General features: G+C 41.3%; 1 long non-coding RNA gene across 1 annotated transcript in view; it reads right to left on the reverse strand.

Moving 5' to 3' along the window:
- Positions 1-3028: 3028 nt before the first annotated feature.
- LOC138845452 (uncharacterized) overlaps positions 3029-18905 on the reverse strand; it is a 181915-nt gene continuing 166038 nt past the window's right edge. Inside the window, exons 3-4 of the long non-coding RNA XR_011382716.1 lie at positions 7706-7883; positions 3029-3187 (exon numbers count right to left, since the gene is read on the reverse strand). This is a non-coding gene — a long non-coding RNA (uncharacterized lncRNA). The remainder of the gene's footprint in view (positions 3188-7705; positions 7884-18905) is intronic.

The raw sequence follows: 18905 nt of genomic DNA on the forward strand, positions 1-18905 counted from the left end.
ATCCTGACATTTCAGTGCTTCTAATCAGAAAGGATTCTATTTCCCTTGTGCTATGTGGGCATCAGCTGCCCCAGGTTACTTGTAGATAGGCCCTGGGCTGAATGAGCAGCCCCATATGGTTTTCCGTGACTGTCTTCAGAGAGAAGCAAAGAGAAGAGAGTGGGGCCCAACAGCTGGTCAAAATCCTGGTTCAGCGTCATACTCGTTAAGTCCACTCACTCATTTTTTGCTGACCAAAGTACATCAAGTGCCTGTCTGTGACAGAGAGGCATTCGTCAGACAGGCAAAGTATTATCAAGTTACATAAGTAATCTGCAGAGGGCCCATGGGGAGAGGAATGAGGATATTTGGCATAGGAGTAACAAAACATTAGGCTAGATATGCAGTTCTATCCTTTGTGTTTTGTTTCTTGTTTGTTTGGTTTGGTTATGTAATACTCACTACTTCTGCTGAAATTTTAATTTAATTTAAGTGATCATTGTTTTATCTGTGGGATTTTTATTGTTGTTCTCGAATGTTTTTAATGGTAGTCTGATCTTTACAATTTACTGATGTATTTTTTTTTCAATTTCTGTTTTCTTGAGTTCACTTTTCTCATTGTTTATATTGTTCTCTGGACAAATGAATTGTCAAAAATCTTGTGGTACTAAGAGACACATGTGAGAACATTTATGTCATGGTTTAATGCATTTGCTCTGTAGTCCATGTTCAATTGTGTGAGGTAGGGTAGAATCTTTCCTCTAAACTCCTAGAGGGCTTTCCTTCCTACTCACTAACCCTTCCCTACTGTCACATGCTCCCTTGATCACTGAATTTCTTACATATTTTGTGCTTTATTGACTGTGTGCATTTATCCCTGCTACAGGAGTAGGGTCTTTTCAGTAGGACACTGGAAGAAGGATAAAAACATGAGCTTTGTTTGGTCTCATGATCATTTTAGAGAGTTAATGAAATGGGTATTTAATCCAAGAAGCTAAGACGTAATTCTTAAACCAAAGCAAACTGAGAACAACAGTATAACTGATATGTAGAGTACTTTTTCTTTTACAAAGCCAATAAAATGTATAAAATCAAGCAAGTTTGATACAGGAAAAATGAAAATATACACTTCTGGAACAATAAAGTAAATATATTTTCAGATATAGGGGAAAATTTAATTTAATATTTAAAATATTTAATAACATTGCAAAGACTGAAGGCATTTCAACTTGTTTTACTAGACAAGCCCAACCCCGATAATAAAATTTGACAAACACAGCACTAAGAAATAATCTATGTACCAATCTTTCCACTAAAAATAAAGGATACATAAAATGATTAAAATCAGAGGCTTAGAAAGTAATTGGAACTACTTTAAAATTCTTGCTCTATTGCAAAGAAATATTTTATGACAGACACTTGTGGGGAGCAACTCGGACTAGACTAAGTTACTGGAATTAAGACTTATTCTATGCATCTGCTCTCCCACAATATGGCGCTGGGAGAGGAGGAAATAGCTTCTACACAGCTGCCTCCAGTTCAACCAATAAACAGCAGGACCTGCTCCTGATTGGAGGAGAGCAGCGTACTCGGCATGTGGGTAGCAGAGTTGGGATTGGTGGAAGAGGACTACAAAGGAGGAGAGAGACAACATGCATGGGGAACATCTATCTGAAGGAACACCTGAGCAGCCCCCGAGAGAACCGGCCGGTGGTGTGCCGCTCCCCCGCGGAAGTGGGGAAAGTGGCAGGGGGAACCGCCCTTCCACGGAGGTGGAAGGGACGGTAGCCAACCCGGGAAGAACCAGCAGCAAACCCGGGGAGGGCCGAGCAGACGAAAGAACAACACAGGTTCCTGTGTCGTTCCTCCACGAAGAAGGGGAGCAACAGACACTTAACTATTCTAAATCATTTTCCTGAAGTAAAATAATGACATATACCTTAAGAATAATGTTAAAGGTAAAAATTATGTAAGTGCATTATAAGATATTTTATGCTTTCAGCTTATGTTTGATAATGCTTATTCATGCATGAGGAGGAGGAGAAAGAAGAGGAGGAGTAAAATGGTAAAATTGCTGAAACATCATAAACCAAGTCTGATAAAATTGAATCCTGTGGCATAATATAAAAGAGTCAAAAAATAATGAAAACTTTATCTGGAAATTCAACAATAATTTAACAGAAATATATATTATTTAACTAATTATATAAGAGAAAGAAAAATGCATGAATCTCTCAGTAGATTCTGGGAAAGAAATAGGTAAATGTCAATAAAGAAAATCAGAATCCATAGAAAATATTGTTCATATTTTGCAGCATGCTAATAAATCAAGAAGGAAGAAGGAACCCTAGCATCACCATAATTTTTTTGTCCTAGAACCTCTAACTAATGCCTCAAAGGGGAAAAATGTATAATTAGAAGCTAAAATGACCCAAATTATCATGGTTCGCAAGTATGACTGCTTACTAGGAATTAACCAAGATGTCTATCAACTGATGACTGGATAGAAACTGTTGTATGTATATACTATGAAATACTACTCAGCCATAAAAAGGATGATATCCTGCCTTTTGTAACAATGTGGACGAAACTGGAACCATTATATTTAGTGAAATAAGCCGGTCCCAAAAGGACAAATATCATATATTTTACCAGATCTGTGTACATTTGTGTACCAAAAATGTAACATGTAGGAGTGAAACTGACATTTTAAGATTTGATAATTGTTTACATCCCTTGTCTTTACTGTTGAGGAACAGCGTTTGTGTAATTCGTATTTTTGTTGAACTATTCACTTATCGAAAATATATCATTATAAAAATTAAGAGAGGAAATAAGAAAAGAAGGAGGAAGAAGAGTGGGAATATGGGTGGGAGAGAGGGGAGGGTGGGAATTACCACTGTGTTCCTAAATCTGTATCCATGAAATACATGAAATGTGTTTACCTTTACATTTTTTTTAATTTAAAAAAGAAATTAAAATAGCAGCTTAAAATGTATGAAGACAGTTAAGGATCATTGTAGGTTACAAAAAGTAATCTTTACAGAAGAAAAAGCTTCTATATCAATACTCACAAACTGGCACTATTAAGAATAAAGTTATTTTGATATTATGCAACAAATAGCATGGCCTAATATAGATTTAACAAGACTTACCTGAAAGAAGTGACACATGTCTAATGAATGTAATTTTAGGACCTTGCATGTTCCTAGAAGGAAAGACACAATTGCAAAAATGTTATTTTCTCCTACATTAATCTATAAATTCATCATAATTTTCAACATTAAAATGGGGATATTGATTTGTACTGGAATCATTTATTTGTATGAAAATAGAAGAAATGTTCACAAAGGGTAATGAAAGAGCACATATTTCAGGCCACATTAAAAGCCTCAATGATTTAACCCAAGTAATCAGGGTATACACACTGAAAATGGGGCAAAGAACATGAGCTCAGATTTCTAAAGCAGACAAAATGGAACGTAGCCTACAATACAGGCAAATCTCATATGTATAAACAATGTATTATTTATTATAATTGGTGACAGGAAAACTGGCTAAATTTGGACAAAATGAAATTAGATTCTGATTAACCATTCAACACAGTGGGGGGGGGGGCCACAGAGAAGCTCCTGCCATTCATCTGGACACTGTATTTTTGTGTTCCTGAATGATATCTTCACTGTAGTGAAGGGATCCAAGGAGCTAGGGAATTATGGAGTGCTTCTGCGCGATGCTGCCCTGCTGATCGTCCTCATTTTCAGCATGTCTCCACTGCAGACCTAGATTCATCTAATGGAAGAATGTTCCATTTATCACACAGTTTCTTCCTTCCCTGTTTTGGGGGGGGGGGTTGTACTGATGCACCCCACAGTTGTGTGCAGCTATTATAGTTTGGCCCTGATGACAAGTGCCAGTCAGTGCTGTCAGTCATATACCTATTGCCTGCACTGGGATGTTAGCTGGTGGAGATGATACCTTCTCCGTGGTAAACTATCTCAGGGCAGGGCACCTGAGATACTCCTTTTTAACATTAAAAAGTCAGTCAGAACCTCAATAACTGTTGAATGAAGAAACTGTCCCTCCAGGTTTGAAGAACTAGGGGTAGAGTTGGCATTCCCAGGAGGATCGAGAAGCCCGAGCACAAGTGGGAGCTTCTGCGAAGCACAGAGGACTCCCCATCTGCCATCCTCATGGCCTGTGCTGAGAAGGAGGCTGGCACTGCGATCTGCCTGTTTGCGTAGCAGCACCACGGCCTTAATTTCAAAGATGCTGTCCCCAGCAAATGCCAACAAGAACTTTTTTTTTCAGCGTAAACAGACACACCTTTATTTCAATAAAATTACTAAATTAAATGCCCCCCAAAATTAGGTTCTGATCTTCCAGCTTCCACTTAAATGATTCCAGAGAAATTCAAGATTCAAATAAAGGAAATACAATTTTAAGATAACTTGAAAAACTGTAATCTAGGGATAAGAACATTCTGAGCTTGGCATCTAAAGGACAGGTAAGAGTCACATGAAAAACTCGTGAAATTAAAATACATATGAAAAATAATACGTAGCAATATACTAATATGTGCTATTTATAATATATACTTATTAATGCAATATTAATAGTATACACAGCAAACCAAACAGAATCTGAGTTAAAAAAAGAAGAAAAAATATAGGAAATCCCCAAGGAGACCAATGTTAATGGCTTATAAACAAAACATACCAAATTTATCAACAGACTAAGAAATATAATTTAGAAAAAAATAGCAATATAAACATTTAAGTGTTGTTAAACATTGTACCTTTTGATCCAAAAAAAGCAAAGCTAAAAATAATAATAATCAATGTCATCAATGTCATTCAGAATCGGTTACTCCTAGTGGGAGGCAAAGTTAGCATAACCTTTTTAGGAGAGAGCTGATAATGAGTAGGTTTAAAACAGAAAGTTCTAAGACTGCCTATCTGTTATTTTTATTCTTTTTTGTTTGTTTGGCAGGCAGAGTTAGAGAGAGAGACAGAGAGAAAGGTCTTCCTTCTGTTGCTTCACCCCCCAAATGGCCACCATGGCTGGCACACTGCACTGATCTAAAGCCAAGGAGCCAGGTGCTTCCTCCTGGTCTCCCAAGCGGGTGCAGAGCCCAAGCACTTGGGCCATCCTCCACTGCCTTCCCAGGCCACAGCAGAGAGCTGGACTAGAAAAGTAACAACTGGGACAGAACGGGCACCCCAACCAGGACTAGAACCCAGGGTGCCGGTGCTGCAGGCAGAGGATTAGCCTAGTGAGCTGCAGTGCCAGCCTATTTTTAATCTTTAAAGATTATTTTATTTTAAAATTTCTTTGAAATGCAGAGAGGGAGAGAGAGAGCGAGAGAGAGCTTGTATCCACTGGTTCACTCCTCAAATGGCCACAGAAGCAAAGTGTGTGCCAGGCTATATCAGGAGACAGGAACTCTATGCAGATCTCTCACATGGCTGGTGGGGGGCCCAAACACCTAAGGCCATCTTCGCCTTCTTCTGCTGCCTCCCTGGGCACATTAGCAGGAAGCTGGATGAGGCAGAGTAGCCAGGACTCAATCCAGCATTCCAGTGCGTGATGCCTGTAGTGGCTTACCCGACTGCATCATAACACCAGCCCCTTGACTATCCTTTAACTCTGCAAGTTCATTTCTAAAATTTATACTGATGGTATAATTGAACAAATTTATGAAGATATATGTTCAAGACTCACTGTAAAATTTAGCAAATAACAAAATAATAGATCTAACCTAATTAATAAAGACTTGACTACATCAAACACTACAATACCATGGAATGCTAGCTTGCATTAAAAATAATGATGCAGAGCTCATTTTGTTGAAAAATGCACTGGATTTTTTAAAAAATTGGGTGCTGTTTCAGTAAGCATGTATATATTAATTTTAGAATCATAATAGTGGAATTTAGCTATGTATTTTATCCTAATTTTGGTAAAAACACATGAAAACAGAGTGTAAATTTCTGAAATCATTCTGAGGGCAAAACAGTGTATATTTATTAAAAGCCTTAAAACTGCCCAAACTTAAAAGGATAATTATACTTGTAAGAAATTATCTTAAAGAAATTATTTCCTACTTGAAAATTGCTTAGATCATAGATTTTAAATTTTCTCACTACAAAAAAAAAAATGACAGGTAGGTGAGTTAAGGGATATGTTCATTAGCTTAATTTAGTCATTATCTAGTACCACCACTGTCGCTCCCCCTCTTCGTGGAGGAACGACACAGGACCCTGCGCTGTTCTTTTGTCTGCTCAGCCCTCCCCGGGTTTGCTGCTGGTTCTTCCTGGGTTGGCTACTGTCCCTTCCACCTCCGTGGAAGGGCGGTTCCCCCTGGCCACTTTCCCCACTTCCGCAGGGGAGCGGCACACCACCGGCCGGCTCTTTCGGGGGCTGCACAGGTGTTCCTTCAGATGTTCCCCTTAGATGTTCCTGGTGCATGCCGTCTCTCTCCTCCTTTATAGTCCTCCTCCGCCAATCCTAATTCGGCTGCCCACACGCCGAGCACGCTGCTCTCCTCCAATCAGGAGCAAGTCCTACAGTTTATTGGTTGAACTGGAGGCAGCTGTGTAGAAGCTGTTTTCTCCTCTCCCAGCGCCATATTGTGGGAGAGCAGATGCATAGAATAAGTCTTAATTCCAGTAACTTAGTCTAGTCCAAGTTGCTCCCCACACACCACCTTGTACTCAGGTGCACTGAGCCCTTGCACTATGAGGCACCATAGTAGGTTTTCATAAAATGTATCTGACATGGATAGACACACAAGAGAGTTCTTCTACCCATCGTTTGCCTTCCCAAATGCCCACAACAGCCGGGGGGGGGGGGGTCAGCTCAAACCCAGCAGCCTGAAACCCAATGTCAGTCTCCCATGTGGGTGGCAGGGACTCAACTACTTGAATCAGTACCTGTGGCCTCCCAGGGTCTGCATCAGTAGGACACAAACCCAGGATCACCAATGTGGAATGCAGGTGTTCCAAGCAGGATGTTACTTGCTAAGCCTATCTCCTGCTCTGTTAGAGACATTGTATGTGCAGCACAGCTGAGCTCTGCTCTGTGTGAGAACAGGGCTGTTTCTGTAAAGTCCCCTCCTTTACAGGGGACAGCTTGTCCTTCATGTCACCACCAGCCTCTAAGGGACAGGGCCCTAGGGATCAAATGTGTTCTAGGCTGCACTACAGGGTATTGTTCATAAAGGATGGGTCATTTGGAGGCTGAGCAGCTAGGGACACAAGAGTCCCTAATACAAGGATCCATGGGTGCTCTGGGTCCCCTCATCTACTCCATGTCCTCTCCATAGAGAAATGCAAAGGGCTCATGGCCCCTGGATGACTTAACAGGGTTGTCTGGTGCTGGGGATACCCAAACACCTTGTTAGCTCATTTTGTATTGTACCCAGCTTGGGGACAAGAGCAATCACCTCACAAGAATGAATATATATATACATATATGTATATATATACATTTAATTTACCTTTTATAATATATATGTCTATGTATATGTGTGTGTGTGTATATGTATGTATACATATCTTTTACTCAAATAAGAAATACTATGATGTAATTGCCAAGTGTTTGCAGCCTTCCTTTTCTGGTTCCACAGAGAGAGTCGGAGGGTCCTCTGTGGAAAGTGAAGCCGCTGATGAAGGCAGAAGACAGGGTGGGGAGCAAGCATGGGATGCATGATTGGGACACTGACCTGTGTCATAACCAGTATTATTTCATCTTCACAAGAAACCTTCCATAGATAGTAGATGCTGTGTTTCCATTTGAGTCTTAAAGGTGTCAGGACCTCTGGCCAGTCACACACTCTGTAAGGAATCTTGGATCCAGTATTTCAAACTCAGGCTGTTCAAACACTTCATCCATTCCCCACACTGAAAACACATGAACGTCAAAAATGGGTTACTGCTACTGTAATCCATGAAGAAAATTTTTTAAATTATTAAATCTCATGCAATTATTAAAAATAATAGATTAGAAGACAATTGTACAGGAAATGTCACAACTTATAAAGCAAAAAAAAAAAAATGAGGTCAGTTCAGGGGAGGGCATTGTGGCACAGCAGGTTCAGCCACCACTTGAGATATCAGCAAGTGATTATTAGAGTGCTTATTAGAGTCCTGGCTACCCACTTCTGATCCATCCCCCTTCAAACACACCTTGGGAGCAGCAGATGATGGTTCAAATTCCTGCCACTAATACAGGAGACCAGGATAGGTTACTGGTTTCTGGCTTAAGCCTGCCCCATGCCCAGAAGTTGCAAGCACTTAAGGAGTGAACCAGTAAATGAAAGATTTATTTCTCTCTCATTTTCTGCCTTTCAAATAAATAAATAGTTGTTCAAAATAGTTCTGGTACACATGCAATGGAAAAATACTGGAAATGTATTATAAAAGTTAACAGTGGGCCCGCGCTGTGGCTTACTAGGCTAATCCTCCACCTGCGGTGCCAGTACTCTGGGTTCTAGTCCCTGTTGAGGTGCCAGTTCTGTCCCAGTTGTTCCTCTTCCAGTCCAGCTCTCTGCTGTGGCCCAGGAAGGCAGTAGAGGATGGCCCAAGTGCTTGGGCACTGCACCCGCTTGGGAGACCAGGAGGAAGCACCTGGCTCCTGGCTTCGGATCAGCACAGTGTGCCAGCTGTGGTGGCCATTTAGGGGGTGAAGCAACAGAAGGAAGACCTTTCTCTCTCTCTCTCTCTCTCTCTCTCTCTCTCTAACTCTGCCTGTCAAAAAAAAAAAAAAAGTTAACAAGTTAACAGTGGTAGCATTACAAGTAAATTATTTTCTCTGTATTTTTATTTTTTAAGGTAGATGGCGGCTAAGCCCTTAATTTTTTTAATGTTTCATTTTTATTTGAAAGGCAGACAGACAGACAGAGAGAACTCTCATCACTGGTTCAGTCCTCATAAGCATGCAATAGCAGTGGCCGGGTCAAGCTGAATCGAGGAGCCTAGAACTCAATTCAGGACTCCCACATGGGTAGCAGGGACCCAAGCACTTCAGCCACCACTGATTCCTCCCATTAATGCCTACTGTGCACTAGTGGGAAGACAGAATCAGAAGTGGAATGGGCACTCTACATCAGGCCTTCCTATATGGGATGACGGCTCCCAAACAGCGAATGTCTCAACTGCTACATCAAACGCCCATCCTCTTTGTGTTTTTAAATTTCTGCAATACCTATTAATATTTGTGCAACTGGGAAACAATAATAAAAGAAACTCCCACATGTGCTTCTGTGTGAGCTACCAAGAAGACGTCAGCACAAGGCCAGGGAGAGAATTAGAACTCTTCCTTTGGGGTGCGTCTTTTAACATGTTAGATCTGGAGATAACTGAGCTGCTAGAGGAATGTTGGAATTACTGGAAGTGACATCTGCAAGGGACCTCACCGATCACTGCACTCAGCCTTGGCATTTTGCAGATGGGGACAGGGAGAGCAGAGGAATCTGAGAAGACAGTGAGCATCCTTGACCCAGGTACTCATCGCCTTCTTAACAGGACGGAGCATGGACATTCATTCCTCCAAAAGTTTCCTGTCACTCAGCCCCTGAATAAAAGTCAATGTCTTATAAACAGCAGCACTTTAGCCTCTGCCCTGACCGCAGAATTGAATGATCTTAGAAAACAAGTCAGGTTTTGCAGCATTCGCTTTTCCTTTGCAAACCACTGGGATTAAAAACCAAAGTCCCAGCCCTCATCCCCTCCATCGAGGCTGTCTTGTTCTTGTTTCCCTCAGCTGAGAAGGACAAGGCTTCTCAAAAGGCATTTTCTCTGTCATGTGTGTTCTGATTATGAAAACATGACATCATAAGTGCATGAAATGTGGAAAATAACAGAAAATCCCAACCATGTGTTATGCTGCTGCTCCACGACAATGATGGTTAACATTTTACAGGCAGATCCAGACTTCTCCCTTTTATGCCAGACACACCCAGGTAAGATTCTGCAGGCACAGAATTTTGATTATTTTAAGATTTATTTATTTGAAAGGCAGAATTAGAGGTGGAGGGGGGGACAAAAGGAGATTTTCCATCTGTTGGTTCACTCCCCAAATGGCTGCAACAGCCGAGGCTGGGCAAGGCTGACACCAGGAGCCTGGGACTCCATCTGGGTCTCCCATGTGGGTGGCAGGAGCCCCAGTGCTTTGGCCACCCAAAACTGCTTTTCCAGGCAGATTAACAGGGAGCTGGATCAGAAGAACAGCCAAATTTGAACCAGTGTTCATATAGGATGCCACAGGTAGCAGTTTAACCCAGTGCAGCTCAGGTTTCTAATGTTATTCAAAAACATCCACCACCAACCTTCTTGGGAGTGAGAATACCCAGTGCCCTGAAGGGGCTCAGCTCTTGGCCAATGAATTGTTAGCAGATGCCCTGCAAACAACAGCTTGAGATGTGCTGGCCTGGGTGGGGTTCCCCTCTCCCATGTGTGCTATTTCCCTAAGAAAACTTTCCCTCTAGTGGCTGCCTCCTGGGCCACAGTGGAATACACCTGAGGTGCCCCAGGTCACATGCACACCTGAGGTAAGAGGCAGATTCATTTACTCCAGCAGACTGGTATCTGGGAGAGAATAAATGGTGCTGCTCTAAGCCAATCTGGGTTGATAAACAGGACTCTCACCTGTGCACCCCGACCATGTCAAGTGGTTTTCTTGTCTTAAAATCCCCTTGACTTGCTTTGGGTGGTCAGTGCAAGGCTCAGCAGATGTTGCTCCACCTGCTACCAGGAAGGAGCAGGGATAAAGACCTGCATCCAGCAGTTCCATTGTCAGCATTCCCTAGGGCCCGGTGGCAGTCCAGGGAAAGTTGAATTCTTTGTGGTATTTCTTCTTTACACCTGACTTTCTTCAGGTCATTTATCCCTTTTACTGAGATGGTTTATAATGCATCTTCATCTTTTTACTCTATTTTGATTTATTGCTGTCCCACTGTGTCCACTGGAAGAAGTGAACCTGAACTTCCACGAGCAAGATGGATGTGCAGGGAAAAGAGTGGCAGAGTCAGTGAGGCCTGAAGGAGAAGGAGTCCTGCAAATGTGCGGTGTGGAAAGGAAAGCGGCCGGCCCCTGGTGCATGTGGAAGAAAAGAGAAAGTCAAGAGGGACACAGACTGGGCCGCAGGCACCCTGTCCCAGGCGACCTGCACACCCCCTATACAGACATCCTTCACTTCTTTCCTGTCTTCCCAGACCCGTTATCCCTTCTTGGGACACCTGCATTCCCATCTCTTCTGAGGAAAGTATTCCCACTCCCCAATTTGTATAACCTCAGCAATATCAAACCAAGGAATTTCAGCCTCTCTGGACAAGTGTGCACATGACACACACACTTCAACAACTGAAATCTCCCACTTAAGACTGAATCTTACAGTGCCCCCCCCCCGAAGGAAAACTAGAGCAGAGCTGAGAAACTGTCCCTAAGTTCCCAGGCTGCAGAGGCTCTCATCCTTCCAAAAGACTACTGGGAAGTTGGAACCGCAATTCAGGAATACTCTCCTTTTTATATAAAGGATTTACTTGTTATTTAAAAGCAGAGTTGGAGAGAGAGAGAGAGAGAGAGAGAGAGAGAGAGAGAGAGAGAGAATCTTCCATCCACTACTTCATCCCTCAAATAGCTCCAACAGCTGAAACTGGGCCAAGTTGAAGCCAGGAGCCAGAAGCTTCTTTAGGATCTCCCACATGGGTGCAGGAGCCCAAGCACTTGGGCCATCTTCTACTGCTTTCATAGGTGCATTAACAGGGAGTTGGGTCGGAAGTGGACCAGCTGGGACTGGAACTGGCACCCTTTGGGATGCTGGCACTGTAGGCAATGGTTTTACCCGTTACACCACAGTGCTGAACTCTATTCAGGAATATTCTAATGAATTCTCTGGGTTGCACAGCAGCTGCTGCTTTTCATCAATGTAACATAGATTTGCAAAAGAACAGGTTGATTTCATATACAGAGATGCCCTTATGGCACTTTGCTTTTGTGTGTTAAATTTCTACCATGAAAAAAAAAGACTATCTTGTATTTTCGGATTCTATAATACACCTTAAACATTTTGAATAATTCATAGAAACCAAAAAAAATGACAAGTAAATATGAAATCCACCAGAAAGCACCAGCACCCTGACACTGCTTTGACCATCACTTCAGGGCTCTCTTAAATCTGTGTGAGATTTAACATGAACGGGACTCTATCATATGTGCTGTTTCCATGGTGAGAACCAGCTCATGGCAAGACAGGCTATGTTGTTTCTGCTTATCTCTTTTTCTTCTCATCAACCACTGCCAAGATAGACTGACTGCTATCATTTCCTAGCTTCCCCTCTGTTTATATAATCATACATACAGATATCATATATACAACTGCACACATGTACTTTCCCAGCGTTCCAGAAAAAAATGAGATCATATTGATGCATTTTGCTTTTTCTCATGTTGCTTTTCTCATGTTGCACTTCAAAGATGAAATCTAACCAAATTCACTGCTTCCTGCAGGCAGTTGGCATTCCATTTATAGACCAATAGACATTTATTCAACCATTCCCACACTGATACAGGCATTCTTTTCAGTTGTCTGACCACTAACACCACTATGAATATTAGAAGAAAATGATTAAAATGATAATACGATTGCCTGCCTAGAAATTCCAAAAATTATATGGAAAGCCAATAAAATTGGCAAGGGTATTTGTTAATGATGGCCATGTATAAGATATGTATACAATCAGCCCTTAAGGCATGCGGATCCGGCTGAAATGCCCATGAGAGTATTTCAGGCATGGAAAGCCAAGACACTCTGGGGGAAAAAAAAAACCTAAATGAAAGATCTCCGTGAGTGAGATCCCAGTGGAAAGAATGGGTCTTCAAAGAAGGAGGTACCTTTCTCTGAAGGGAGGAGAGAACTTCCACTTTGACCATGGCCTTGTCTAAAAATGATCAGAGTCAGTGAACTCAGGGGGCTTCCATAGCCTTGGCAGCTCATGACAAGAGCCTAGGGTGATTACTGATGCCATAAACAAGAGTGTCAATTTATTAAGTCAACAACAGGAGTCACTGTGCACTTACTCCTCATGTAGGATCTTTGTCCTTAGTGTGCTGTACATTGAGATTTAATGCTATAACTAGTACTCAAACAGTATTTTTCACTTTATGTTTCTGTGTGGGAGCAAACTGTTGAAATCTTTACTTAACGTATGCTAAACTGATCTATATATATATATATAAAGAGATCTATATCTATATATATAAAGAGAATTGAAAATGAATCTTGATGTGAATGGAAGGGGAGAGGGAGTGGATAAGGGGACGGTTGCGGGTGGGAGGGACGTTATGGGGGGGAAGCTATTGTAACCCATAAGCTGTACTTTGGAAATTTATATTCATTAAATAAAAGTTAAAAAAAAGATATGTATACAAAATAAGTAGCATAAGGGGTGGTGTGACATTACATATTGGAGTGCCAGTTCAAGCACTAGCTGCTCCACTTCTAATCTAGCTTCCTGCTAACACACCTGGGGAAGCAGCAGGTGATAGCCCAAGTACATGGGCTATCACCCATGTAGGAGATCTGGAAGGAGTTCCTGGCTCCTGGCTTCAGTGTGACACAACCTTGGTTGTTACAGGCATTTGGGGAATAAACCAGGAGATGGGAAACCTTTCTCTCTCTCTCTCTCTCTCTCTCTCCCCCTCCCTCCTTCTGTCACTCTGCCTTTTGAATAAGTAAATAAATAAATATTTTTTAAAAAACAAATAGCATCTATAGTAGATATAAATGGAGAGAAAACACAATCATGTGTGACATAAAGTGATCTCCATCAAATAGGCTGCATAGATGACAATGGACTCCTAAGATTATAATGAAGCTGAAAAATTCCTTCACTTACAGACATTGTAGATTTTGTAATGTCCCACATAGCACCACTCACTTGTTTGTGGTGACACTGGTGTAAATCAACTCACTGCACTGCCAGTATAACATATACAATCATGTATGAGGGGGCTTCCAAGAGTTCATGGAAAATTCATATCCTCCTTTAATTCAATTTGTCTATGACTTTTTGAAACCCCTTCTGACAGCTCATAATATTTGATAATGATAATAAACAACAAGCTCATTGTTGTATTTATTTACTATATTGCACTATTTATCATTATTTTAGAGTACACTCCTTCTAATTACATAAACAACATTTGCTGTGAACTAGCAGGCCATGCTCTGCTGCCAGCAGGCTCGTGCATCTCGTATTTGTGTAAATATACTCTACCTTGTTCACGCAATGACCAGAACTCCTAATGGCACATTTCTCAGAACCCCTCCTTATTTATAAATGATGCATGACTGTTATCAATTCATGGTAAAAATAAATATAATAGATTTCTTTGGAACAAGTTTAACAATAAAATGTATTCAACCTAACATAAGAAAACTACCAGATCTTACAGGACATAAAATCAAATAAGAAGAAATGGAACATTGCATGTATTTGGATCACAAAACCATGATTCCTCCTATAATTGATATAAATATATAAACATATTTAACTCAATTCTAATTGAAGTCCCAATTTTGTGGTTGTTCTTTTGAAACAAGATAAAGTGATCCTTCAGAACATATGAAACAGGCTGATAGTATTCAAGAAATGCATAAAGAAGACTAATGAGAGACCTTGCGGATCAGATGTTAAAATGCATTATAAAGTCACTATGCAGAAAGCATGATGACACTGTCATAATTTTTCCTAATCTCCCACTAGGTACAACTAGAAGTCCTGCACATTACATACAAAGAAAACACAAGAAGACTCTCAAATTTGGAGAAAAGAAGGCAGATAGGCTACAGACTTTTGCTCCCAATGAATAACAGAGTTCTTTGGGTTTTCTCTTTGCTTCATCTACCCAGACTTGGTGCTGGAGAAGACAGTAGCCCACAACTGCCAATGAGCATAGACAAAACAAACAAACAAACAAAAAAACACCTTTCAAAAGTTTTCTACTTAAAGGATCAGGAAACAGGAAGCCTAGCAAAGCAGAAAAGCATGCCACAAAACTGCTCTACTGCCACCAAACACCGCAGAGAAAACTGCAGACTCATCCCAAACCCTGCAGGAAAGGCTGAGCAGAGAACCTGGTATTCTGTCTGACAGAAGGTCCCCAACTGTCCCATCCCACTATGGTTATCAGACAGGACTGAGCTCCTGTCCTGCACTCCTATGGGCAGTAATGACCACACTCCATGCTCTGCCCTACTGTGCTGTCTATGTGGGCAGCTGAGACTTTACTCCTGACATCTCCTACCCCAGCCCAGAGCATTCAGGGAGGTTATTCAGAGAGCATGAAGTGGGCACTCTTATCCCTCCCGGCCAGGGTGGCATGATCTAAGGGCCAGAGAGGAGTCATGTTGGAAGCCGCAGCCTCATGCAGAGTAACACAGAGCCTCATCCCAGCATTAGCAGAGGCTGAGTAGGGAACTCGGACTTCTCTAATTTTACTGCAGCTATACCATACATGCCCTTCCCTGGCTGGGGCAGAGTTGTACAAAGCCAAATGAAAATGAAAGGCTTAAACAGGATCCAGAACCTTATAACACAATATCCAAAATGTCCAGTTTTTAGTCAAAAACCACTCATCTAACCAAGAGCCATTAAAATCCAAATTTCTATGAAAACAAGCAATAAATAGATACCAACACTAAGATGGCAGAAATACTAAAATTTCTTGACACAGTAATGAGCCATCATGTAAAGGATTCACTGCATAATTATAACATTGAAAATAATGTAATAAAACCCCCAAAGTCTCAGCAAAGAGAAAATATAAAGAATCACCAAGTATACATTTTAGAACAGAAAAATATAATAACTGAAATAAAAAAATCAGTGGAGAGCCTGGCAGCAGAAGGGAGGGAACAGAAGAAGTTATCCAAGAAGTAGATGGAACAAAAGAACTTACCCAAGCTGAATAATGAAAAAACAGACTGGGTCTAAGAGTCAACGGGATCACACAAAAAAGACTAGTGTCTGCGAATAATAACTGATAGAATAAAAAAGGGAGAGAATAATCCAACATGGGAAGTGGGATACACAGCAGACTCATAGAATGGCAGATGTCCTAAACAGCACTCTGGTCTCAGAATCAGCCCTTAAGGCATTTGGATCTGGCTGAAGAGCCCATAAGAGTATTTTAGGCATGGAAAGCCAAGACACTCTGGCAAAAAAACCAAACCAAACAAAACAAAACAAAAAAACACCTAAATGAAAGATCTTTGCGAGTGAGATCCCAGTAGGAAGAATGGGCCATCAAAGAAGGAGGTACCTTTCTCTGAAGGGAGGAGAGAACTTCCACTTTGACTATGACCTTGTCTAAATAAGATCAGAGTTGGTGAACTCAAGAGGCTTCCATAGCCTTGGAAACTCATGACTAGAGCCTGGGGAGATTTCTGACGCCATAAACAAGAGTGTCATATTGTTAAGTCAACAACAGGACTCACTGTCACCTACTCCTCATGTGGGATCTCTGTCCTTAATGTGTTGTCCAATGTGAATTAATGCTATAACTAATACTGAAATAGTATTTTACACTTTATGTTCTGTGTGGGTGCAAACTGATGAAATCTTTACTTAATATATACTAAATCGATCTTCTATATATAAAGATAATTGAAAATGAATCTTGATGTGAATGGAATGGGAGAGGGAGTGGGAGATGGGAGGGTTGTGTGTGGGAGGGAGGTTATGGGGGGGGAAGCCATTGTAATCCATAAGCTGTACTTTGGAAATTATATTTACTAAATAAAAGATTAAAAAAAAAAGAAAAAACAGGCTGAAAAAAAAAATAACAAGCAGAGTCTCAGGACCTGAGGTAGTATAATGAAGCATCTAACATTTGTGTTATCACAGTCCCAGAAGGAAAGAGAAACAGAGTAACCTGGAAATGAACTTCGAAGACTGACCGTTGAAAAACTCCTGAATTTCACAAAATACATAGACTTACAATTCCAGAAGCTGAGCCATCCTCAACTAGGATAAACTCAAAAAAATCCAAACCAAGACAAATCCGTCAACCGTGTTAAACTGAAGACTAGGAGTAAAGTCTTGAAAACAGCAGATTGTACAGGTTACTTACAGGGGAAAGGGGGAGCTCAAACACAATGGGTTTACCACCAGAAGCCATTCAGGTGAGAAGGGAAAGGCAAACCACTTTTCACATGCAAAAAGAAGAGGATCATTAACACAGAACCCCACTCCATTGGAAATATTCCTCTGGAATAAACAGGAAACCAGGACATTCTCAAATGAAGGAAAACTAGGAGGATCTGCCACCAGCAGACCTAAGGGAAGAACAGCTGAAAGAAGTTCTCTAAGCTGAAAGCAAACGATTAGAGAAATAATACCAGAAGATCAAGAAGGAAGACAACACACAGTAACGGTCAATATAACGAGCTTCACTTCCTCTTTTGAATTTTCTGAATTGTGTTTGACAGTTGAAGTTTTTAACATTTTTATTAACATGAAGAGAACAGATTTCATGTACTTCTTAAATACATTTCTAAGAAGATAACCATCCTGAGCCAGCGCCGTGGCTCACTAGGCTAATCCTCCACCTGCAGCACCAGCACTCTGGGTTCTAGTCCCAGTTGGGACACCGGATTATGTCCTGGTTGCTCCTGTTCCAGTCCAGCTCTCTGCTGTGGCCCGGGAAGGCACTGGAGGATGGTCCAAGTGCTTGGGCCCTGTAACCGTATGGGAGACCAGGAGGAAGCACCTGGCTCCTGGCTGCTGATCGGCACAGCGCCAGCCATAGTGGCCATTTGGGGGGTGAACCAACGGAAGGAAGACCTTTCTCTGTCTTTCTCTCTCACTGTCTAACTCTGCCTGTCAAAAAAAAAAAAAAAAAAAAAAAAGGAGATAATCATCCTTTCCTCCCTCCTTCTTCCCTCCCTCCCTAAATACCTGCACCTTCCTTTTTCTTTTTTCATTTAATTTTTGCAATAAAATACTTTCAATATACTTTATACTCACAGGCTTAATGCACCCAACAAGTTCCACAGGAATAGACAATAGTTCCACAAGAACTGATGACCACAGTTCCACAGGGACAGACAGTTTCATTCTTATACAGTTTTTTGCATTCCAGATTAACTATCACATTTCAGAGCGAACACATGATATTTATCTTTTGGGGACTGCTTTATTTCACTAAGCATAATAGGCTCCAGTTTCATCCATTTTTTGCAAAAGACAGGATTTCATTCTTATGGCTGAGTAATACTCCATCATGTGTATATACCACATTTTATTTATCCAGTCATCAGTTGGTAGACTTATGGATTTTACTGCTTTAAGTACATTAATTTGTTTGAAAGACAGACATTGAGAAGGAGAGAGGGAGAGAGGAAGAAGGAGATTGAGATCTTCCATCTCCTGCAACAGCCAGAGCAGGCTAGGCCAGCTCAAAGTCAGCTTACCTAGAACTCAATCCCAGTTATCCACAAAGAAAGCAGGGATCCAACTACTAGAATTATCACTTGCTACCTCCCAGGGTGGACATTAACAGGAAACTGGAATCAGGAACACAGCTCAGCCTCAACCCCAAGCACTCCAGTATGGAATGTGGGCATCCCAAATGGCATCTTAACCACTGTGCCAAAAAGCTATCTCCTGAAGCAAAAATTATCACACACTGATGTGGTTTTAAATGTAAGTAGATGCAATACTTAAGGCAATTATATTATAAGCATTGGAAAATAAAAACATAAAAAGGGAGACAGTGGGGTGAGCATTGTGGCTCAATGTGTTGAGCTGCCACTGAGATGAAGGCAACCCATACTGGAGCACAGTTCAAGTCCCAGATGCTCCACTTTAGATTCAGCTCCCTGCTAATGTGCCTGGAATAGCAGCAGACAATGGCCCAAGT

The sequence above is a fragment of the Oryctolagus cuniculus genome, chromosome 15 (genome assembly GCF_964237555.1).
Source record: "Oryctolagus cuniculus chromosome 15, mOryCun1.1, whole genome shotgun sequence".
Classification (NCBI taxonomy): domain Eukaryota; kingdom Metazoa; phylum Chordata; class Mammalia; order Lagomorpha; family Leporidae; genus Oryctolagus; species Oryctolagus cuniculus.